This window comes from Corvus brachyrhynchos, unplaced genomic scaffold (assembly GCF_000691975.1).
Source record: "Corvus brachyrhynchos isolate BGI_N302 unplaced genomic scaffold, ASM69197v1 scaffold14, whole genome shotgun sequence".
NCBI classification, from domain to species: Eukaryota; Metazoa; Chordata; class Aves; order Passeriformes; family Corvidae; genus Corvus; species Corvus brachyrhynchos.
The window spans coordinates 9491487-9515636 of record NW_008239110.1 but is presented as its reverse complement, the minus strand read 5'-3'; the positions used below and the strand labels follow the sequence as shown (position 1 = coordinate 9515636).

General features: G+C 38.4%; 1 long non-coding RNA gene across 6 annotated transcripts in view; it reads left to right on the top strand.

The window, feature by feature from the left end:
• Positions 1–24150, top strand: part of LOC108448024 — an 80271-nt gene that overhangs the window by 24913 nt on the left and 31208 nt on the right. For 3 of the 6 annotated variants that reach the window (XR_001863798.1, XR_001863800.1, XR_001863799.1), the window contains exons 2-4: positions 16170–16250; positions 21883–22007; positions 22090–22197. This is a non-coding gene — a long non-coding RNA (uncharacterized LOC108448024). Of the gene's footprint in view, positions 1–11142; positions 11340–12690; positions 12759–16169; positions 16251–21882; positions 22008–22089; positions 22198–24150 lie in introns of those variants that run through there. The other 3 variants (XR_001863801.1, XR_001863802.1, XR_001863803.1) reach the window with 3 other exon arrangements.

Here is a 24150-nt window from a genome sequence, read left to right as displayed (position 1 = left end):
TCACATCAGTGAAACTTTTTTCCCCCTTAGTATTTAAAAAATAGGTATTCAGTAGACTCCCAAGTTCCCAGCAGTTTTCCACTGAGCTACAGCAGCATGTTAAAAGGAACTTACTGAAAGGTAACCTTAGAATAAAAAAAGAACTGGCATTTTCTTGGTGTTAAAATGGGTGGAATGATTCATCAAGAAAGAAAATATGTGGCAAAAAGTGAGGTCTTTCTAAGACATCTGGTGTTTGTAAACAATGAGATAGAGTAATCAGAAAGCAAAGACAAAGCTTTTCCCAGCTTTGAAAGCCCATTTATTCCACTGGGTATGGTTACTGCTCCCTCCCCTATTCCTTGTATCCTCTGTTTTTGAGGAACAATAGTTTATATAACATTCAGAGTTCAGTCTGAGTAATGAAAAAATTAATTTTGTCCAAAATTAATACTGATTTAAGAAGAAAACAAATTAAAAAGCATATACGTTTCGATTTTGACTCAATTAAGTAAAAATTTTTTAATATTTTTACAGTTACCCCTCACATTAAATATATAATAGAAGATCAGATTAAGGATTGTAGGTGTCTCAAGGCAAGGAAGTTTTATTTTTCATCTCATACTGTCCAAGACTTTGCTCTTGTCTACATTCCTGAGGTATATCATGGGTCATAGATCCAAAAGTTGTTTCTACTGTTATTATAAGTAGATTACAAAACCTCATCTAGAAAGTAAAGAATGTATGACATGCATTGTTAACTCCTACTACACATGCATCTAATCAGCTAAGCATATATTTCTATATATCCTGGTGTATACACAGTTAAAATGTAACTTTATTGTAACAGAAAAAACCAAACAAACAGTAAAATTAATTCTCCATCCTGGATGAGCATATTTTACTTTCTTTCTGTGAAAATAATAAGCAATAGGAAAAGGTAGCATTTTAATATCTCATTTTTGTCATACTTGAATAGCAGAAATATTACTTTCCTCTCCCCTACTAATGATGGATCAGTCACTCATCTCATAAGTATGCAAAATTCCAAGAAATTCAGTATGTTCTCTGTAATAATTGATTTGCCAGTCCTTTTAAATACAAACTACTTTATCTGTCTAACCATGCATGCATCCATCCATCTTTTTGTTATGTTTTATTCCTTAGTTGCTATATTTTGTGTAGCTTCTAAAAACATAGAAGATGCAAAAGAACAAATTTGTTTACAAATCATCTCCAGGAAAACCTTCTACTAGGATTTCATATCAAGTGCCAATAAGAATCTGTAAAAGTCAGAAGTTCACAGGCATTAGAATCTTTGTTATTGATGGGTGCTTGGGGTCAGGTTCAGCTAATGCTAAGGGATCCTTCTCCTGGGAATGAACTTCTTCAGTTGTTTGGCCTTCTTCCCCAGCTAACAGATAGTTTTACGAGCAAATATTGTTGCATTATCTATCTCTGAAATTACACCCTGACAATGTTAAAAGGATATGGTGATCTCAGGCCCTGTAAATCCCAGTGCTAACCTGCTACACTCACTGGTTGGCCTGGGACTGCTGTAGGATATAAAGAAAGCTGGCAGTTGGACTAAAAGGCAACTGGTAGGGCCTGAGCAGACTGAGAAATTTTGGCCTTGATTATCTGTTTTCTTGCCAATCTTCAATGAGCATAATGCTGTTGCTGTGTCCCAGAAACTTTTCTTTAGCCTTTTGTGAGAACAGTCAAGCAACTTTTTAGCCTCCTTTGAGGAAAACTGGAGGAGTGGATAAAGTGTATGGAAAAACAATGCTCAGACACTTTCAGAGAATATCAGGAGTGCTGTTAAAAATGCCTGTTTCCTGGAATCAGTATGTTTTATTTGGTAGATGCAGGAACACAGCAGTATAAATACTCACATTTTCCTCTGGGTAGATACCATCAGGAAAGCAAAATGTAAGTGGAAAAAAGTGAAAGTAAAATTTATTTCTGAAACAGGTATCCTTGTCTTTGGTGGTCTGCCTGCATGTTGCAACTCCTGGCACGGAAAATTGAAAATTAACTAAACCATTCTATATGCACAAATAAATTCCATGGATGTTCACTTAGGTTTAAAAACCCCAAATTTTATATGTACTCCTAATTCTGATGGGGATGTATGGTAGAAAATGATACCAAGTTACATAAACCCCAAACTGAATGGCCTCTACACTCCCCAGAGATAAATAACCAAAGACCAAAACACAAAACAGCAAAAGCCAAAAGAAAACACAGGACAGTAATCACAAAATGTTTTGTAGAGGTTTTTATTTATTACACAGAAGTTGGAAGCACAGGACATTCCACTAGAAACTCTTTCTAAGAGATTTCTAGTGTGATTTCCTAAATCCATGAAGTATGGCTAAAATTCTACATGCCATAGGGCTTTCCTGTCTTATGGTTTACATGAGTAGGTATTCTAACAGTCTGTGATAAGTACATGCTAACCACAGGGATGAGTCACACAGAGGAAATTAATTCGTCATTAATGAATATGAATTCACTCGAGAGGCATCTTAGCCATTGAGATGGGTTAAAATGTGTCTGTGTTGCCAACGAGGAAATACACAAGAAGTAGGCATGGGAATATTGCCCATATTTTTCTGGCTCTAGAAACTTCTTCCAGAAGACCTACACTTACTTCTGTGTTAAACATTTCAGATGCAGCCAGTTGGGAATGACAACAACACTTCAAACCTTTCCTCACTGTTGAAAGGTAAAATCCAAACAGAATTAATATCTGTAAATCCCCGGGCTTTTTAATGGGGCTTTCTATCTTTGATTTGAAATGCATTTTGTGCAGTTGATATAGAATGAAGGGGCCAGGATAGCTAGGCTATAAAAGCATTCATTAGTATGCCATAAAGATGAAGTTCAGCATTAGTCTCTAGCATTAAGCTGCACCATCCGTTGGGTTTTTTTTTGCTCACAAGGCTGTGAAGTATACATTTCTGATTATGTCCTGAAACATTTTAAAGAATTATATTCCTTGAAGCATTAAAGCATACAAATCTTACGTAAAGCAAGACCCTTCATAGCTCTACCCACAAGGAGAATTTAATTTTGGCAGAAAACATTGAAATATTTGTTGTAAGGAAAAAGAAAAAAAAAATTACATGAACTACTTTAAGCTAAGCAAAACACTGTACTGTTCCCAAATGAAAACATGACTTTAGATTAGTCTGTTAATTGCTGCTCAGTTTAGATAAATGTGAATGGAGATGAGAGATCGTGGTGGAGAATGGAAAGTGAAGTTGGGGAGGATGTTATGATCACCAGTCCGGAAAGGGCCAACTGGGTCCACAATTCTGGTGACTCTAACAACTCTTTTCTTTTTCTTTAACTTAATTTTCAGTTTAGCTTTGTTCATAGCTAATGTAGATCCATTTGATCTTGGGTCAACTTCATCTCTTGGTTTAAAAAAATATTTGTTTCTAGGCCAGCTATTTGTCTAATCATAGATGTAACAGAAGAAAAATTTTCACTCAATAGGGCTTCCCATTTTATGACATGAGCTAAACCTTGCTACCTTCTTCACTTCTCATAACAAAGGTTTTTCCCTCACCTGATGGTATCCCAGGTCTACATCTGCTCCACTCTTGAACACAGATGGACAGAAACAGTAAGATTTTTTTCTTCCTTTATATCCCAATGTTTATCCCCTCCATACAAGGTTCTTGTGGTTCAACCAGCATAGCAGAGGAGAACATTTTGCACCATTAAATGGTATAATTTATTATTTTTTAATGCTCCTTAAAATTGGTATAGACCCTGAGCTGAACTCGCTGTATCACTGCAATTTCAAACTGATCTCAAAGACTGGGGCTTGGAGCCACAGCTGAGTTGTAAGTGCGCTGTTCTCCACAAGGCTAAGTTTGACCAACAGAAGTTATGCACTCAGCCTTACATCTTCTGGATACCACACACAAAGAATAACCCATTTGGTCTTTTCGTTGTCTAATAGCATTTTTTAACCAATTTTTTTGAGCCAACACTCAGACTGGAGTGACAACTAATTGTCAACGAGTTACTTTAAGCACTTTTTAAAAAATTACTTTCTTATTGCTTCATGGTATGTGGGTTCACAATAGAGTGAATTTTATGTGTGCAAGTGTAGCCTAAATTTGGTGGTTAACCAGAGAGTGCTGGGCTTCGTGTTCCTGTTTAGATTTCCTATGATGCCCAAGCTGACCAGCTAACACAGCAGCCTCTGAATTATCCTGAAGTAATTTCTGTGATCGTGGTGGTGTCATGTCCAGCATTGTAAGGTCAAGGGCTTGGGACAACTTAAACAGAAAAGAGAGATCAGTACATTCCAGTTGCCTGCTTCCCAATAATTTTTTACCTACTAAACAGCATAGGGTGGTGCTCTAAACACCAAAAAGCACCTTAAACTGCCTTGTTTTGAGATATCAATGTTTCTAGATGTGTGAAAGTCAGACTTCACATCATGAATTTCGGTGCAGTGCTCTGTGCTTCTTTACTGTGTGAAGAATATAGGTAAGAAAGGAGCTGTCGCTCAAGATCGGAGCAAGTCTGAGACTTGGTTATCCTCTGCACAGAGAAATACAAAAAACCACTGCTGTGCAGGTGCCTGCAGGCAGTGGCTTTTCAGGTACTTGAATATCTCAGATTCACAGAAAGTATCTGGATTTGTCTGGGTGGTGACATTCAGTTTCCACAGAGAATTTTATAGAGAAAGACATTTTTCTTTTTTAATTCAAGAAAGGTACACTTAGACTTTTATGTAAACCTGGAGTGAAAGAACACACTGGCTCATGTGTTTAGAACTACAGCAAGGAGAAATCCACAGTCAGCCTGAAGAAGTCCAGGAACCCTCTGCTGCTCCCACACATAGGGGACAATAAGGTGAACCTGGTAGGAAATATAACAAGAGAGAAGTTGCACTACAGCAATTCTTCGCCTCTTCTTTACCTAGAGACTTCTACATTAAGGTCCAAAATATATCTGAGTTTTTGTATACAGTAGAGAGCTCCTCACAGAAAAAGCTATTCACAGTTGAGCTCTGATGAGGAGGGAATAGCAATTAGAGATGTCACTTATTTCAGAATACTCCGAAAGAATATTTCATATTTATTTGTAGCCAAACCAATGACATAGGACTTAATGGAATGTGGAAAAGAAACTTTATTATTTCCTTTTTAATTTCATTGTAGTCCATTGTGAGAATTTCTATGGCCAAATATACCCCCGTATGGAAGATTAGTCCAGAATGTTATCCAGACTTTAGTGGGGCACGTGTACTGTGCCTATAGTTGGGCACTTCCTACAGCACCTGCCTACAGCAGCTCTGTTGAGCAATGTTAAATGTTAAGAAGGCTGTACAACACATTGATGTCTCTCCTCTAACTGCCAATACCCAAACACAGGCAGAAAAGACAGCCGAACTACCTTCTTCATAAAAGGACATGAAATAAATAATTCATAATTTTAGAAAGTCCCTTAATTAAAAAAGAAAGGGCTACCCAAAAGAAATTGTGCCTAATCTTCATGAAAAGAGATTCTTACATTTCTTCCCCTTCAATAAGATTGAGGAATGTGGGTGTATAAACAGAGATGGAAGAGAGACATTAATTCTATCAATATTTGTAGCAATATCTTTATTTGATCTTTCTGTGATGAGAAGACTGCCTTGAATACCTTCGACTATGTTGCCTATGAAAAGACATCTACTGAGATTTTTGTGGCCACGCAGAGTCTAAGCTCCCAGGGCAGACAGTTGTGCTGCTGCTCTGGGAGCATGCTGAGGGATGGCTTGTACCACCTCTTGTCCCGAAGGACAACATGGAAGAGATGATTTGGGGAAAGTCTGGATTGATGTACAGCCTCTTTGCTGTGATTTGCAGAGCCAGCATACAAAGACAGATGGATGAGGGAAGAAGTGAAAATAAAAGCTCCGTAAAAAAGGGAAAGTGGAGGGAAGGGATGTGTAGTACAGTCTTTATAATGGGCCAGCACAGCTTCATAACAAGCAGAGATGTAATGCTAAACAAACCACAAAGCACTTACTTTTTTTCCTTCTTCTTTTTACCCATTTTTAAAAGAGATGGAAAGAATTTCAGGCTTTAACAGTGATCTCTGAAAACACCTTGCTTCTCATGAGAGTCTGTCACAGCCCTCCCACACCCTTTGCTGTCCAAATAAACTTTGCAAGGGAATGTTCTTTACATTCCCCGTTGAGCATGTATAGAAAAGATTGCTCTGGCACAGCCTGCTCTCTGTTGACAACAGTGTTTCCTGTTATTGTGAAGGAGTCACAGGCCTGCCTCCAGTCCAGATCTGGGGAGCAGTGGTGTCACAGATGTTTTTTCAGGTGTAAAATTCCTGTTGGCCACACAGGCTGTTCACACAGGATAAAATGGGTGTCTTCAGCTTGGTTCAGTGTGCCTGTTTGCTCAATGCTGAGATGAACCAGCTCCTCTTTTAGCAGCAGTGATGAAACGAGGGAATGTGGAAGGGAGTTTAAAACCCTTCCTGTTGCATATAGGAAATGTTCTGAAAACCTGAGATTTCACTTTTTGTGTTTATTGTGGGTCAACTAGGGCAGGGGGGAGAAGAACAGGGAATTGTGAGTTCAAGGACTGCATGATAGGAAAGACTTTCTTTTTGTTGGAAGAATGTGGTTGAACTTTCTCCCTGAAGAAGATTTATCCTGTTGTGATTTCAAGGACCCTTAAAAAAGCCAGCCTTAGAGAGCCACCCACACAAGACAGCAACATAGCAGCTGCATAACAACGCTATCATGGTTAATGGCTGCAAATACAGTGCAGTATTATGAAAAGGTCACTGTGAGAGGGTATCCTGCTGTGCTAGAGCTTATGCAGGTGCTGTGGGTGTATCCATAATAGTATCATATCACTGGTGGCAGGGAATTGTTAGATACCAACCTTCTCTGTATTAACCTGAAGAGGACTCTGCATTCCATAAACTTATTTAACCCCAACATGAGTGGTTTTACAGTGCAGAAGTTACTTCACTGAGTAGAAAACTCATTTCACTGTCACTTTGATATGCTGTCAAATTGTGTTTTTCCTATTCTTTCCAGTACAAAATCATTCTTTGTAAACACTTTGTTTGTGCTAGATACGTAAGAATACTCCTCCTTAAAATGATTGTTTTGATGAAATGTAGACTTGCCTATTACTTTTCCAGTAAAATGTGGAAAGGAAAACTGTGGTCTTCTGTAAAAGTGAAAAACCATTGCTGAACTGTGTTTGTTTAAAAAGAAAGCTGCAAGGCCTGGGACCTGCTATTGCAATGAGGGCAGTCTGAGTTCAAATGATCCATTTCTTCATTCTTTCACTCAATTGTTTTTTCACAATGGTTCTTCAGTTTGTTGGAGAGATTCCTGAAGCTGACAGAACAGCCAATACTTTGTATTAAAAAGCAGTTTTTAAATATTGCACATGGGAAAATAAATGGTTATTTGGCATGTTTCTAAAATGTCATCAACTCTTCCTTGCTATTCAACATATTTGCATCATTCTTTGGTGAATTCATATGGGCAGAGGCCTAAAATCAGTGAGAAAACCAAGAAAAAATATGAAGCAGTGCTGAATAGAATTATAATATTTTCCAAATATTCCCCATGTTTATCTCTCATTTTGAATTTTCACCACATTCTAAGAAATACTATAGCTTTGGAAAAGAGGTAATGATAACAGTGCAGTGGCACTTTTACCTTCTTTTTATTTTTTTGTTTTCACCCCAGAGAAAAGACAACTTTCACCCCAGAGAAGGAATAAATCTTTATCTGATGCATCAGGAAAGCCACCAATAAGTTATTCAGATAAAATATTTCTCAGCTCACACCTATGCACACATAGATACACACAAATGTATGTGAGTGTGTGTATATTTATTTATGAACAACTGCCACTAGTAGGAGGCTTTTGTCTACTCCAGTGATAACAAGTGAAAATACTAGATCTGATTGAGTTGGTCAGACAATGAAACACTTTATTTTTATGCACCATCTTTCATGCAAGCATATAATGAAATTCTTCAAAGCCAGTTTATCTACACATTCCTGAACGGTGCAACTAAAGTCCTCAGCTTTACAGGAAGCATCTGTACATGTTGCAGGGCAAGGGTGAAGATGGAAACAATGGCCAAGTTTCAGGAGAATGATTGAGTGCTGGAAGACTGGGAAGTTCATGCAATGGGATGAACACTTTTTTTAGGCAGCTGGAGAGGCTCTGCCCACTGAGCAGATGACTCCTGGAAGGAATTTGAAGAGAATTAGTGGGAATGGCTATTTCAGATGGCAGAAAGAATCAAAATAGAAAGCCAGTTCCTTAGGCCTGGACTGTCTCCTTTCAAGTCTGAAACATATTTCCTTTCTGTCTTGGATCTTTTGTATCCAAGAGCTCTTTATCCTGCTCTGGTAATCACAGCCCAGAAGGAAGGCTCTAGGGGGAAGAAACTGGGGTGATCTCTGCTTGTGACCCCTTCATCACTCAGGCTGAGGTAGACAGGACTTGCAAACTTTCTGGCTATTGTGGATTCATATTGTTTGGATATTTCCTCAGCATACCCCAGCTTGGCCCCCAAACTCCCTGCCTGCTCTCTGGCAGCAGTATTCAACCTGGTAGAGGATCCTCCAGCTTGTAAACAGGCCCTGGCTGAGTACTGGCTATTAGCAACAAAAAAAACATGTGACAAACCTAAGATGATAGATTTTAGAGGTAGATCGGAGTGGACCTTGGACACTGACAAATTGATATTATGTCTATTTTTGGCACAAGAAGACACATTCACATAATAAATATCAGAAAAATTGGCTTGATTTGACAAGATCATGATGTGGAACAGAATAAATTTAAATTATAGAAGTTTGTACTTCAGTTCTTTTCCTTATAAGGTCTCTTGCTATTAATAGGCAAAACTACATACACAGTGTATGTTCATCAGATGTGATTTTAAGAAATTATAAAAATCTCTAGTTTCCGCTTGAAAATAATAGCTACAGCAAGAGTTTGAACTACAGATTTTAATAATGCTCTGAGAAGTTTAATCATTCCATATAAAGCTCAACTGTGAATTATATGGTGGAAATCCCTTTGGTTTCACTCAGGCAAAATTCTTATAACAATCTTGCTCTTTCTTAATTTTTTTCTCTCTTTTAGCCTGTGATGCCCCTTGTTTTCTTGTCTCTTTTGTACAGTTTTTCTTCATCTTCAGCTTATTTTCTAATCCGTAGTAATGTGTTATTGTTAGTAATTCTTTTAGAGGATATGGGGCATAGCTGCTCCATTTGTAGTAAAAAACCACCCCAACACTTCGGTATACATGTAAAAAGAGGAATTTTCTGTTTTCACAAACAGAAGTTATGATACGAATCTTATAATAAGATATGAATCTTATAATAAGATTTCAGCACCAACAAAAATGAACATCTGTAATTAAGAACTTAAACACAGAAACATATCTCAGCTTGGATCACCAGTGGTCTTCACATCTTGCTGTGGGTCAAAAATTAAAGACAAGGGAAGTTGAGTGAAGTTGGTATAGGGGCCTTCGGTCTGCTGTGCTTCCTTCTTGCTGGGTTAGGTGTTTAGGAACCCAGGTGGTAGCTGGGACATTCTTTCACTCTCAGAAGTTGTGCTTAGCTGCAGGCAAAAAACAGGGGACCTGACTGTATATAGCTTTATGATCTTAGAACAGGCAAGTAATGACTTACTGGTGCTTAATAAGTCAAGGAACTTGGGGCATGATAGATTGAATTTCCAGTTATCTATTCAAAAACAGATGGTCACATTTCAAAACACTTTGTTGCCAGCATGCTAACTTGAAAGGTCACACAGTGCTCTCAGCTGAGTTTTTCTATTGTTTGAGGTTTCTGCTTGCAGGCTGAGAGCAATATCCTGCACATTGTTTTAGCCTGTGGTGATACTAGTCACTTTAATCTGACATAAGTATGGACCACCACCCCCAACTGGATGCTTTCCTTACTCCTTTGGGTAGGCCTGAGATTTGTGCAGCTGCTTGGTGATCTGACTCATCCTACAAATACTAGTTCTGGTACAGCTGATGATGGTGGGAATAGGCAAGCTGGGTGAACATGGGACCATCCTTTCTGTCAGCAGGCAACATATACATCAGATCACAATGTCTGATAGAGAGCATTAAAATAAAATCATCTTCAGCTTCATGGATAAATTTGAAAGATTCTGTAGCTTGGGTGCAACTCCTGTGCATTTTTTTGTATTACTGCCAAGTACAATTAAATCTGTAGAAGAAATTTCACAGCGTGAAATGCTAAGTCAGACAAATTAAGCTGTGACATCCCCAACAAAACTATACCTGGGTCTCATGGCAAAGGCTCTTTACACTAGCAAATAATCACATGCTAAATGGAAGAATTTGGAGAAGCTTCAAGTTTATTGTTTGCCTTGGTTTGTCTGCCAAGACAGCAATGCAAGTAATTAACTGTTCAGTCACATCTAAACCCAAGTAGTAGGGAAGAAAGGATAATAGAGGGTACTAAATCCGTTTCTATGTCCTGTCTGATTGCAGCCTACCACATTTCTAATATCTTAAAATATTTATATAGTAACACGTAAGTTAGAGATGCAGAGACTGTTTTGAAGTCATCTGTTTCAACCACCATTTCTCATAGCTCATTTACTTCACCACATCAGTTTTTACCTCTTAGATTCATCTAGTTTCGTTCTTCTTTCCTCTTTTTTTTTTTAAAAGGCTCTTTACACTAGCAAATAATCACATGCTAAATGGAAGAATTTGGAGAAGCTTCAAGTTTATTGTTTGCCTTGGTTTGTCTGCCAAGACAGCAATGCAAGTAATTAACTGTTCAGTCACATCTAAACCCAAGTAGTAGGGAAGAAAGGATAATAGAGGGTACTAAATCCGTTTCTATGTCCTGTCTGATTGCAGCCTACCACATTTCTAATATCTTAAAATATTTATATAGTAACACGTAAGTTAGAGATGCAGAGACTGTTTTGAAGTCATCTGTTTCAACCACCATTTCTCATAGCTCATTTACTTCACCACATCAGTTTTTACCTCTTAGATTCATCTAGTTTCGTTCTTCTTTCCTCTTTTTTTTTTTATTTTTATATAACTATGCTATCATTTTTTATCACCTGATTTTTCCAGTTCTCTCCGAAAGACCTAGGTTTGCACCACTGGCCAGCTTTTAAGGTTGCTTTTCAGTCTTTTCAGTTAATGAAGGCTGAGGCACACAAAAGGGAAGAAGAGTCTCCTGGTGACACCAAGCTACGATTTCTGAATCTGTCTTTTACCAGCCTTTCTCCACTTCCTCTCCAAGGGATATCCACACAGAGATTGTGAAGGAAAAGGTATTTAAGCTGTAACCTCCAAAGAATTAACTGTCAGACTGTGATCTAAGAGAATTAGCTCATTTCAGCCAAAGGGCATTTTTGTTGCATGATCAGTGACACCTCTTTTCCTCTTTCACACACAGGCTTGCTAGATCATTTTTAGTAGGTACTGCTACATACACCCAAGCGGTAGCAAATACCACAAAAGTATCTGCGGCAACACCAATCACTTCAATTTTCTCCTGGCTCCTAATACAGGGGGTTTTTTCTATTGTTTTTTTGTTTGGTTTGGTTTTGGTTTGTTGTTGTTGTTGCTGTTTTTTGCTGTTGTTATGGTTGGTTATTTTTCTTGTTGTTGTGGTCTTTTGTTTGTTTGTGTGTTTGTTTTTTGTTTGTTTTTTTTTAAATGACCTCTTCCTATAGCAAGCATAGTATTGATTTCTCCTACTTGAGAGAGCATTGCCTATAATCAGCAGTTCTAGGAGTAATTGTTTAGCCATGCTGAGCACTGTTGCAATGCTACTTGTCAACACATTCCTAGAGAGCAGGAGAGGCTTGCACCTCATGCCACCATGTACAAGCCTGCTCAGGCTCTGCAGCACTCTCCAGCACAGGGTTTCTGCTCCCCTCTGTGCTCTGTGACAGCACAGATGAAGCTGGTCTAGTTTTTTTGCAACTAATGGACCTTCTTCATGTGTCTGTCCAGAGCAGATTTGTGTCTGTGCACGCATGTATGATACAGCCTGAACCAGATGGTGTCTAAGAAGCTGCTGAAGAGAGTGACAAAAGCATCCATTTCCCCCCTTTTCTTCCTCACAGAAAACCTCAGAATCTTTGGAATGAACTCAGTGGGATGACATTTTTTCACAAAGAAGTAAGCTGGATCTCAGAAATTAGTCATCTCTTTATTGTCCACAAGACCGGGGATGAACACAGTGAAACAATTATGTCCACCGAGATACTTCTAACATCTTCCTAATTACTTCAGGGAATATTTCTGTTGTCTGATGATCCCCATATTTTTCCTGGGAAACCTATGCCTCATAGGTTGCTTTTTCCTTTCCTATATATTTCATTGCAATTATTTTTTAAATGTCTTGAACAAATTACTGAAAGTATAGATATGTGTTTCAGATTCCTTTAGAAATCAAATCTTGTAATTATTTTCCTTGTAATATACCTGAATTCTTTTTATGACCAATATTTTTGAAACCATCTTGTCTGTAGGGATAAAAGATAGAAGGAAGTAGCTTAGCTCTCTTGAAGAGGTGTCTTTTTGCATAAATTCTATGGCAATATCTTGTTTTTCTACAACGACTTTTGTGCTGTTTAAGCAAACAAGTTACAATTTGGTAGTCTTTTTTTTCAGGTGTCTACTCATTAATCAGTGGTTAAAAAATACCTGTCAAGGCTGATGTCTGAAGACAGCTGTAGTAAGTAAGGATTTTGATTAACTTCCTTTGTTTTTTAGTTTGAACAATACATTCTCTTATCCCATTTGGGTTTTGCAATGCCTGGGGTTTAAAACTATTATTGAATGGGCTATTATTATCTTGGAAAACACCAGGAGCATGATTACCTCTTGTGAAGTTATTTACATTTGTGTATGGCACATGAAAAATGGAATTTTGATGTAAATGAATAGAGAATTATCATCTATAATGGTAGTATTTTCCATGCTGCCTAGTTTTCACAATTGTGATGTCCTGAGGTGCAAAGGAATGCAAAATCATGCTCTTGATTAGGAATTCTTTGCCTTTGCAAAAGAAATTTCAACTGGTAATTTATTTTTTGTTTCAATTATGGTATTCTCTAGTTGATGCAATTTAGTGTAGCCTGACCTGAGTCAAAAACATTAGAAAATCTTTGTCCTTGGAATTCCGGTTATCAGCTCTTAACACTTTGGCAGTTATTTCCTGGAAGTTTGCTTGCTTTGGTCTGCAGTAAGTAGAGATTACATACGACAAACTGATGGTTGTGGAAATGCATGGTCAAGCTGCATGTTTATTGCAGATTTTGGAAAGGGAATCCTTTTGTGTGCTTTGATTTACAGATGTTGTCTCTGAGTAAAGCATTTCTGTCTTCATATTTATTTGTATCAGTATTTTCTACTTTCACCTAATGTGAAGATATTCAGTGGTAGGGAATATGTACTTGTTTAGAGCTAGCAGTATGCTCAGCTTTGTACAATACTCAACAGCAGACCATCACTGCCCTGGAGAGCTTAAAGTCTAAAAATACCTCAGCTAGTGCTTCAGCTTTTTTCAGCCTTCATTCTCAAGATACACTTATTGTTTTGTCTCATCCTAATAAAACTCAATTTTAAACAGCTTGGTTCATCTCTGAAAATAATCTAGTAAAAGGTAAACTACTCATTTTTAGATATGAAAATGTGCATGGGTTCAATCCAGGATTCACTGCAAAGCAGAATCCCATTGTTATGGACCCCTCTAGGTAACCTTAATCTTACCTGCCTGCTCCCAGCAGTGCCAGCAAAGCATTTGCAAGCCCTCTGGCTGTATAACCTGTCTTCTCTCTGGCTGTAGAGAGCAGTTTAGTTGTAGCAAACTGCTGGAGCTCTGATTGCAAATGAGGTCATCTGGGTAAGACATCATGATTCTTTCATGAATATTTGTGAGTATTTTGGAGCAATGAGAGGTATGTTTCTCTAGTGAGTCTCATTTCAAGGCTGTGCTGTGGGTTTTTTTGCCATCAGGACTGTCAGGAGCAAGGTGAAGATAAGTGTGATCTGCTAGTTTAATACTAGGCAAGGGAAGGATGGTAAGAGATTACATCATGTGCTAATGGAAAAGGACTGAAGAAGAGTGAGAAAAAGAAAACTTTAGCAGAAAGGCTTTGCAGCCCATTGGATACTGCCTCTTTTTGCTGTGTATATTTTTATAAGTGTTTCTGCCTCTGTGGTTTCTCCTTTCTAAGAACAACATCAGTCAGCTCTGAACTGCGGTATCTCAGTTTCTTTCTAGGGACTAAGCTGCAGGTTTAATTTTTGGGCTGGCATAAGGACCATCTGTTCAGTGTAGTTTGCAGGCAGAGTGGAGATATGTGTGTTGTGAACATACAGAACACACTGTAAGAAAAGAAAGCAGAGAATAGACTTTAACATCGTGTTATTTTCAGTTTTGTTGTTAATTCTGTTGTGCTTGAAAGAGAGTGCTTCAAAAGGATGAAGCCATCAGGTCCTGTTCTATATGTGGTGAGTTAAGGGAGGACAGTTTCAGGTTCTTCTTCAGAGTGGTTGAACTGTGTGATGGCTTACAGGTGAGAGATGGAGATATTATCTGTCTGAAAACTACTACTGTATTCTGGTGGCTACAGTAGCTTAATGCTTTTGAGAAAGGGAGCATTTTAATCTCTACTCACACATTTAAATTTCCCATCTCCTCAGCACATACCTTGTACTGAGTTCTTCCTCTTCAGCTTCATTCTCATCCCATTAAGTCACTGCATATAAATCATTGCTCTTTGCTGTCCAGTCTGGTATGAAAATTATGGCACAAACAACTGCAGGAGCCCTGCACACTTTTGTGTGTTTCAGATTAAGCCCTACACCCATATTACCCCACCTGACCTGGGCTACTTCTGTTTCATAAACCAAAGACAGTTCTCTGCCTTGACATGATCCTGGATTACCAAACTAGTTCTCATGCCTTCTCCTACAGCTCAGCCTCCATCTCCTCCATCATACATAGGGATGGTCTTCACCTTAATTTATTATTCTTACTGTTTTCAAAGATCTCAAGTTGCTACTTTGAGTTAAAAAATGTATATCGTGTCTCTTTGCAGGAAGAAAGAAAGAACAGGAGAGCTCAAATCCGAGAGAGGATTGAAGAGGTAGAGACATAAGAAGGAGGTATAGAGTCACTAGTTACATGATGTTAACACCAAAGATAGGATATTGGAGATTCATAAGAGAGATTCTTCAGAGATTCATACCTTATGGTATACCTCATATTCCTTAGCTACTGACCTTAGTGATCTCCTAGCTGCAGTCCTTCACTCGTCATTTGGAGCCTTATTCTGTTATTTCTGTAAAAGGATTAGTAAATGTTAGGAACTAGCTGAATGAATGTTTATGGCTTGAAACACAGTGGAACTCACTGAGAAAGAAAAATATAGAAGTTTGTAAAAAATTGTCATCTGTTTTCAACATCAATTTGGTATGTTTAGGAGGAGGAGATGATGGAGATCCTTACCGGAAACAGCTATGCATTTGAATCACTAAGAGTCCTGATCCACAACCACAAGAAGGCTAAAATGAGACAACTATAAAACTGTGAAACTTTGCATATCTCTTTGTCACATACTACTTGCATGGCCCTTCCTCTGACTGCGGATTTAGCTTAGCTCATCTTGCTGTATCCCCTCACTCATGAATGATAAACTTTCTTCTGTGTGCCACTGCTGCTCATAAGGACCTGAGCCCTCCCTGTGAAGAGAAGCTGACAAATGGGCATGGGAAGGCTTCACAGTGATCCCAAGCCATGACTGTGACTCATAAGTCAGAGCCTTGCCTCTAGTGAGCACATCAAAACACAAAGAAGCAGATGGATTTTAGAGCAGTTCAGGTAGAGAGAAATGAGAAAACATTTTGATACCATTTTCTCCCTGCTCCTGACAGCTCTCTGGCCCTGTTAGATCTGCTGTCTGAGCTTCCCCATGAGCAGGCTATAGTGTCTTTCAGTCAAATTAACTTGCTGAACAATCTGTGTTCCTTAATACATTTCACCACACTGTGCATTTTTAATCCAGATCAGGCACGGATGCATTATCCCAACTCTGCAAAGTTAACTGGAGAGTGTGATATACATGCTGGCTTTATTCTTTTAGGCTGGTTTGCACTGGCTTCAAGACAGCAGACCATTTCTAACCCAGTATGAAGACAGAACAGCACATACAGACAGTACCAAGGTAAGAACAGGTCTGCCTGGACAAAATTACCTACTTAGCATGCTTTGTCTGAACCAAGCTGAAGTTGCAGAGTGTTTGTTCTGGTGTAATGCTCTGTGCTATGCAGCCACACAGTCTTGAACTTGATGATAGTTTTCAGATGCTTTTAAAAACTGCTGTATACTTACACACTTGATTTACCATCTCATGGTGCTACAGCACTCAAAAGTACTGAAAGCAGGTATTTGCTAGCACTATCCTTTTTCACTGAAGCAGTGTGAAAGAATTTCTCCTTTGCAATCAGCATAACTGGATTTGCCTATTAAAAATCAGCCTGCAAAGTAAAGGGGTCCAATACTCCTGGATCTTTCTATTTTTTTTCCAGACAAATGTAACTGAGCCTAAGCAAATGCTAAAGAGGCATGAAATATGCTATTCCTTTGCATTTGTGTTAATAAAGTTTCAGATATGCTATGGATGTTTTCTTCTAGTAGTTGTAAGACACAAAGTGTAGGATTTGTTTTCAAATGTAACAATTTACATAAAGGATGACAGAATGAGAAACAAGGGACTGTAATCATGTTCCATTTCTACTTTTTTTGGGAAAATTTTATTTGAAACAGTCCTATTTTCCTCCAAACTCTCAATTTTTGAGGGGTGACAGTCAAGTTATATCCCAGACATAAGAATATTACTACTTTCCACACCTTCTCTGTACTGCTTTTACATGAAAGGAGGGAAATGCAATATCTCAGGATGACAAAAGCCCAATGAACTACATGTGAGAACTTTTTATTTAGAATAATTAATTATAAGCATATTGCAGCCTTTGCCTCTTAACTTTACCATTGCAATAAAAGCATTTGTTATCATGTGTTTTCATATTCATTCACCTTCTACTGTATTTCTCAGCTATACCACCATTTGTTCAATGTAAGAGGTCTCCAGGGTGAATATGGAATAACACATAGGCAAATAAATATCTTGTTCAGTAAAATTTAGGCACCTGAATAAAGGCAAACAATCCAGATTTTATGGAATAAGCCCCCTGGTCTGTAGAAAAAGCTTTTTATGTGCCTTGGGAAGGATTACTCTCTTTTACAAAAAGTAGAGTTGCATTGTCCGGACTAACCATTTAGGACCCTGTTCTTCTGTCCTTGGGGCACCTAGACCTGGACTTACATTTCTACTGCTGAACACAGATGAAATTTTATTTGTATAAGTTAGCACTCAGCCCTGTACCACACGTGGCCCCCATAAACCTGAGGTGTCACGTGTTTGAATTTATTGTATCTGAAATAAAATATGTGGTCTTGCATCCCAGGAAAATGATGTATTTATAGCAAGAAACTGCTGTGCGTCCACTCCCTGTCATGTGGGAGGATATGCTATATGGGAGTACTGAGGAGAGCAAGCAGGTGAGACGTCCATTGGGTTGGGGTTGCAGCAGAGGAGGATGTCTGGCATGCATACTGGTCTTTCATTCTACAGGACTGGTGGCCCCTGCATTGTACTTGGGCACTATCTGGAAGACCTGTAGCTCACCCCTATGTCATACTACTCTCCCAGTTAGACAGTAACACAACATTTGGGGCTAGTGGTCAAGACTGTGTCAAAACCAGCAGTACTGGTCAAGCCCTGCTTAGTTTTCCAGAGTAGAGTTTATCTCTAGAGATTATGCCTAATCATAAATAGAGAAAGAACTTTATATCTCAACAAGTGAGATAGATATTAGACTAAGTAGAGTCTGGTGCCAGATTTAAGAAAAGCACTTAAGTGCTTCCTTAACGTTTACATCAAAGCTCATGTGTTTGAGAGACCTGGAGACTCACTTTCCCCAAATTTCTGTCTGGGTAGCTAATGCGTAACGGCACTCAGCATGCATTCTGCATAATAGAAATCACATTTTTAGTTATCATTTTGCATCTAAAAAATTCCTTGGTAGTATGACTTTGGTCCATGAAAGCACTTTAATATAGGATGTGAACACCAGCAAATTGTAGCCTATCTTAGAAAGCTTAGGTAGGTTGTCCTAGATTACTCTTCAACCTTATCTCTTTTGGTATTGCAAAGAATGCTTTTAGGAATGTTTTTCTTCTGATGTTTCCATTCACAGCAATTAAAGCATTTCATGCTCTTTAAAGTTGTCTTGCAACTGTCTGTCTCTTGTGGATGTGTGAATGGAAGAAGAGAGAGTCTCAGAAAACTGAAGCTAGCCCTACCGATTAAATTAATTGAATTTTTCAGATATATAGGCTGCAGACAATTTGAATAGCTTTTTATCCAATCTGCCCACCTTATCATATACAGATTTTATATTTCAGTGGCACTGGGGGGGGCATAACTCCCATTTTTTTCCTTAATCCTCTATCACAGTGCAGCAAGGAACAGCAGTGGGAGTAGAAATCTACAGCCACTCAATCCATTTGTACCCAGAGAGAGATGGAGTGATTCTGCTGTTTCATCCAGAGGGGCTTTGTAAAGTCTTCTTTCCCCTAACAAGCCTTTCCATTTGACAACTTCTCACCTATACACTAATGCTTTTGGGAGCTAGGTGTGAAACCAAGAGGAGAAATACACCTGTTTGCATAGTGATTTTTTCTAATGTTAATAGTGAGAAGTATTATGTAACATGACTTTTGCAAACAACTGGAAGTTTAGCTTGGCATATGGCAAGCAGCCCCTGCACAATATTGTTCCCTGCATGTGGAAATTCCCAGTATGACTGATTCAAAAGTTTAACATAGCTGACACCTTGCTGGAAAAAAAGTAGCTCAGACAAACTGAAATGAGTATTTCAAAAACTAGGTGCTCAGACATGAGTCTAACCATGCTGAGAAATTTAAGTTGCTCATTCAAAAAGGGGAGAATAAAAGAGAAAAAATCTTTCTTTTTCATGTTCCTAGCATCTTCATTTCAGGAGAATGCTGCGGTGGTGGGTTTAACTCCTTTATAAATCAAAGGGTACATGTAGCTGGTTCTGGAAGTGGGTTAAGATGTGATAATTAAGTGATTTTAAATATTAATCATCCTATTTAAAAGTAATATTGGCAAAGAAAGGCATCTCTAATAAGCGATCAAATTACACTATAAACATTATTCCATAAAAAATGGGGCTTTTTCAAGTGTTTCTTTGAAGCCAAATGAGAACCGATCCAGTGTCTGAGTACATTCCCAAGGTGCCATGAGGAAGCCGAATTCTTTTCATAATTGTTTGGCAAACTTCTTCCAAAACACACTGCACACAGACTTAAAATGCATTTTTCCTGTTGTGTGTCTGTGTTTTTGGGTGAATACCATGTGGACTTTGGTCTGAGCTTTGCTCACCTGAAAAGCTCTGGGAGAGGACTCCATGTTTCAGTTACCTGTTTCCTGTTGAGCAGACAAAATATGTTCATCTTAAGGAAGCAAAAATGACAAAGTTATTTTAAGGTAAACAAGCCATTTTGTTTCCTCAGGGTGTGGAGTAATTTTGTTTTTGTTATTCACGTCTGGATAAAAAAGGACAGATTAGGTATCACTACTGTTAGCTTCAGCTTTTCTCAGGGAAATAAAGACAGGATTTGAATAGGAAGTATTTATATTATTTGCAGTCTAAGCTGACCCTGAAGGCAGTGATCAACTTAAAGATTTGTCCTATAGTAGCATGCTGATGTGGATATTGAAATGAGGCAGATGTGCCTGATTGACACAAGTTCAGGCAGAGCTGTGTCCTGAGATGAAATTCTCAAAACTGATAAAACTGATAGAAAGCTATTATAAAATTGCTCTCTTTTACAGTTTAATTTACCAGTGGTTAAGGAAAAAGATGGGAACACTTATGTAGATTGTATTGCATGGATGTGACTCTGTAGAGTGTTCTCTCTCATGCAGAGCAGTGACTGCAAACTTTCCCATAGGAAACTGACATCAGTAATACATTGTTTGGTTAGTGTAGGAAATAGTGAATTCTGTTATTGAGGTTTTTTCAGGTCTTTTTTTTTCTGAAAATGTTGCTTAAGGCCCAATTCTGCTGTTCTTCAGCCAAAAGACATTTAACCAAATGAATGTTGAATTTAGTTCTCTGTCCTTATTCAATTGTTTTTTGAGTTAAATATTCATTGACTTCAACAACAGATTTTCTCTAAGAGCTGAATTAAACTAAGTAGAAACATCGGGACCCAACTAAGATACTGACTTCTCCCACATCCTTAGAGCTGAGTATACTGGAATTCATTAACTCTCATGAAATGCAATGCTAAAAGTTGATGTGTTATTGAGTAATGATAAATGCAGTTACATACATGCATTATGTTACTTGTTTCCGTTTCTACAATGCATAATAGGAGGCTGTTTCCCTGCATGGCTTTTGGACATCACTTATGATTCAAAACTGTGATGGTTAAAAACTATTGGCAGGGAATTTGTAAAACTGTCAGTGCTCTGAGTGTCTTGGTCTGGGCAGGCAGTGAAAGAACATGAAACTGACTGATCAATATGATTCTCAGAGTTGTGCTTTTTGTCTTGATGCAACTTGTAATTCAATGACTAAGTATGAGGAAGGAAATCAGGAAAAGGTTAGAGAGGGTTGTGTTTTAAATTCAGTAGGGAGTGAGTGAAATGGAAGAGAAATTCCAGTGCTAAGATTATCGACCCATTTTTATACTGAGATGGACTTAGCATAAGACTAGCTGTGGTAAAAAACATGAGAAGCAAAATCTGAATGTCAGACTGCTTCAAAGTTTAAAGTAAGGCAATTTCAAGAATATTTTCCTCAGCTCCACATGCACATGTTCCCAGCTGATCAAATGGCCGCTGACAGCAATGAAGTCTGCTGTAGTACCTAACACTTGTAGAAGTGTTGGGGCAGCATTAAAAGCATGGAAAGCAAGTTTTTACATCAAGAAAAGTCTCCTCACATATAGCAATGCTTCACTGGCTTGCAGAATTAGTTCCCCACATTATGCCTCTGTTACATCTTAATTCTGATTGAGAGTAATGTGAAATCTGAGTTTCCTAAGGAGAAGAGTGTTAGAAGATATAGGGCCTCTTTGCCAAATTTTCTGCTGGTCTACATGCCATCTATTTGTTGATGCCTGAGTAGACACTATTTGCACCAACAGAAAAGCATTGTTTCTTCACAATGAAAAAGTCATTTGAATTGCTCTCCACTCCAGTTGAAAAACTCTCAGAGATTTGGTCTCTTTCTGAAAACAGATTGTTAAGGCTACATAATTTGTATGAATATTTGACTTTTTTCCAAGAATGAATTCTAATAATTAAATAAGATTTCTGTTCTTTGTACTTTTTTTCATATGTTTGCGTACCTTTTCTGCTTGTTTTGCTTGAGACTGTTAGCTCATAGAGACCAGAAAAATAAGATTGTATATTGACCTAAGCAGATTCACTCCTAAACAAACTGTTCCTCAAAGATTTCCAGAAGGCACCAGCTTACTACTTTAAGAAGTAACAGCCTACAAAAATGTTATTTTTCACAGTTAAGCAGACTTTGGTCTAAAGCTGTACAAACAAGCCTCTGAATCCTTGTCGCTTCCAGGGACTGTTTTTGGGTGTGTGCTGATCTATAAATCAAAAGGATTTGAAACAATGTAGGAGAAAATGTTTAAAGAAAACAAATACAAAAGGAAACATTTTTCTCTTCTCCCTCCTGCAGATCAGGGTACCTTCCAAAGAAGTCAAACGCATTACAGGGATCCAAAATTTGAGCATGAAAGAGGAAACTGAAGAGTGCCTGGTCCAAATCCCACTGAATTAGTGCCAAACTCATCCTTGACCACAGTGAGTTTTTGTTGAGATCCCATGCTCTGATTTTGGCAGTCAGGTTGGATACCACATCACAGTCCACTTCCTTTTGAAACAGGTAAGACCCAAACTGGAGCAAAAGAAAGTTAAAACTAAAAGAAGGCACCAGATCAATGTGGATCCTGCCAGGCTCTCTTATAAAGAGTATGTGACTCTTTGTGAAACCGTAAGTAACATTGGCATTGTATAAAGACCCCAAATGGCTTAAAGGCTTTGGAGTAGCATTGATGTGAAAGGCCCTGAAACAATGGGACACTTATTAATGCCCTGCCAGTACTGCAAGATCCACAGGTGTTCTAAACCAGGCAGCTTATATTGGGTCTTACTCTGCTGCTGATGTCAGTGGCAAAACCCCTGGAGACCTCAATGGTGAGAGAACCCAGGCAGTGGTGATGAAGGGAATTCATTTGCTCTGATGGGAGCAGAACTGACTCTGAACAGTCTCATTTCCTGATGTTGACTGTCGAAATCCACCCTCATGTTCCTGATGGCTGATATCAGAATGTAGTAGTAAAAGTACTGCTCACCCAAGCAACCTAAACACTAGAGTGCAGCTGGAGGTGAAATCTGTGTATATGAGAATACCTGTAACAAATAAAAGGGGTTTTTTTTTATGCCAGGAGCTACTTAGATAGAGAAATAAATAAGTGGCAAATTTGTTCTCACTGTTCTTTTTAAATAGAATGAAGGTGATCATTTTAGGGGAAAAAAAAAAGAAAACTAATAAAAAAAAACCCAATAGTAATTTAAACAGCTCTAATTTTATTTGGTTTAAACAATAAAAATATAAGAAGAGATAAAAGATTAGGCTGGATCAGGTGGTGTTAATTGCTGATTCTAGATGGGTTTTTTTGGTTTTTTTCCCCTCCATGCGTGTACTGATACTTATAGTATTATCTAAAAGGAATATAAGAAGCATCTTAGTCCATTAGCAGCAGTTAATCATTGAATAGCCTGTCCATGAGGAAACTTGCTTCTATGAAAAATTGGTGCAAGCTTATTCTTTGCATTCAAGTCAATGACAGTGCTGTTCACAGAGAAGCTGTCCCAATGCAGCCATCCAGTATCCCTGAGCTCTGTGACAGAGCAGATTTTGTCCCTAAGGTTTTCCTTTGTAACATTTTGATTAGCCTGCAAGAGCATAAACAGTACATAGCTTTGATGAGTGTTAAAAATTTCAGCCAGTATCAGGGCTTCAACAAATGTGTGTTTGTGTGCATTACTGCCAGGTGGTTCTTGGGTCTGCAATTTGTTCTCTAGTCCTCATCACTGCCAGCCTGCACTGCACAAATCTTACTCACTCTCGAGCTCCCACTTAGGGTCAGTCAGCTGTATCTCTTCTGAAACAAACCCCAGGTGCATCTCTGGGGGAATCTCACTCCAGGGATGGCTACAAATATGCTCTGTGGCTAAGACTACACAGTCCTGCCTTTGTTGTCTTCTAGGAGACTTTGCACTCGGTCATCTCCAGCACATGCAGGGCATGCAGGGCTTAACAGTATAAAACAGTAATGCTGATATGCTCCATCACAGCCCTCATACTGTTTCAGACCCTTTGAAGTGAATAAAATACACAGAAAAAAATAACTGTCTAATGGCCTGAGGACCCAGGAGAGACCCAGGACCAAGTGCTGTGGAATGTGAATGTAGCCAATGGCCTTCACCTTTGGGTGAAAGAGCCTTTAGCAGGGTAAATATTTACCTACTCCAAGTGTATGTCAGGCGTGGCTAAAAGGAATTTGTGTATGAAAGACGATAATTGACATGATCAAGTCTTCAGTATATTTTTCAGGGCTACTGATTATAGCAACTGATTCAAGCAGTCAGAAGAGTAACAGGCTGTGAGGTTCAGCAGACCTCAATCTCCTGGAAATTCCATATGGTAATGTCCCATTTACTAAGAACAAGGTGCCAGGTCACTGCTAGTTTAGACTGGGGCATTAAGTATGACACACTATCACCATTTCAAAAACTGCATCTCTCTGACAGTTTCTATTTTCATCTCCAAACTACAAGTGTGACACTGTGAATACTGAAAACATAGGAAATACATTTAATTTGGTTTCCCTGTAAGAGAAAAAGAGGCCTTTTGGAATTATGTTTGGAGTGAAAGAGGCCA